This window comes from Solanum stenotomum, chromosome 11 (assembly GCF_019186545.1).
Source record: "Solanum stenotomum isolate F172 chromosome 11, ASM1918654v1, whole genome shotgun sequence".
NCBI lineage: Eukaryota > Viridiplantae > Streptophyta > Magnoliopsida > Solanales > Solanaceae > Solanum > Solanum stenotomum.
This window is the reverse complement of record NC_064292.1, coordinates 31,419,360-31,421,002: the sequence shown is the minus strand read 5'-3', so window position 1 is coordinate 31,421,002 and position 1,643 is coordinate 31,419,360.

Below are 1,643 nucleotides of genomic sequence, written 5' to 3'. Positions count from 1 at the left end.
TATTGTAGCTACTGTCCTAAAGTATTATTTTCATGTCTCCTACTACTGTTCCGTATTTCCAAATCTCAAAAATTATCGTGACCACCAAAACAACAATCCCAAAGATTAAAGAATCTAAGTGAAGCAATTTGTATAACTATGGGTGGCAGCTCAGGGGCGAAAGCCTAGCATGGGCCGATCCCAATGGGTATAGGAGGGTGGCAGCTCAGGGGCAAAAGCCTAGCATGGGCCGATCCCGATTTGTGCAATGTTGAGGACCGCATCCCAGGGGTTAAAATGCCTAGCATGGGTCATCCTCTTTTACCACTGATCACCTAGTCACTTATATCACATACGTTATAAAGATCATAACACACATAAAGGTAAAGACAAGAATATAACATACATGACCCCACCAGAGTTAACAGAGGCAGCCTCCTATTCTGAGTTATGCACTTATACGTTGATACCTGGTTTCGTTTGAACTCTTATTTTATATATGTAGTTGCCTTACATATTCAGTACACTTTTCGTACTGACGTCCCTCGCGGGGAACGCTGCATTTCATCCTACAGGCACAGGTACTCTCGCTAGTAGACCTCCTCAGTAGGAGCATACGACACTCAGCTACTTTTGGTGAGCTCCAGGTTGCTTCGGAGCTTTACTGAGCCCTTGGTAGACTCATTTTGGTATTGTATCGTAGCTAGGGGTAAGGCGGGGTCTGTCTCGACCTACTCAAAAGGTTTCTATCTTTTAGAGGCTTTGTAGACTTATGTATATGGTTCAGTTGCATCTTAACAAGTTGTGGCCTCAATGGCCAAGTCTTGTATATAAGTTTTGGAGTCTACTTATGTCGGTTCATATCGTTGTGTCCCTGGCGAACTTGTCACAAAACTTTCATAGTTACATGCATAGTAAGCACAGGTCACATGTGGGTTCTCTCGGGCCTTTAGGGCATCGAGTGCCTGTCCGTCTTAATGGGGTTTGAGGCGTGACATCGGCGGTCCCACTGAATAGAGCATCCAACACTGTATCATCAGCCAGTGCAGTAGGTGCAACCTGAGGCTCAACTGAAGATGCGGCAAGAATGGCATCAACGTCAGTCCGGAGGCTGGCTAAGTCAGCCTGCAAAGTAGATAGATCTATGGCCGGGGCTGATCGCTCGAGGACTCGCAATTCAAAGGCATCAAGACGCTTATTAACAGCCTAGACCTTTTGGTCCATCATCCCCTCCATCCTGCGCTCCATTCTAACCTCGAACTCGGCTATCGACTTTTGCATCCACGGTTGGATGTGATGCAGCAGAGTGGCCATCTGAGCTTCTAACTTCTGTACTCTGGCCAATGGGACAACAGTAGCTCCTAACTGTGGTGTGGACCGGGAAGAGCTAGGAGCCATACTAGCTACCTGAGATGAAGAGCCCGGGACAGTATCGATGTGATCTGGGATGCTGAGGTCACCGCCCTGTGCCTACCCCACTGTGTCTTCAAAATCGGCACCCAAGGGAGGTACCTCAACCTGAGGCTCTCTGCGAGGTACTGCCACATTTGCCTCATCTCGAATGAGGCCGATGTCCAATGCCCCTGTAGGGTGGACTAACTTTTCACAATGCCAGATCGGCACTCCGGAGTCCTTGCACAAATGAAAAATTAGACATGGGAAAG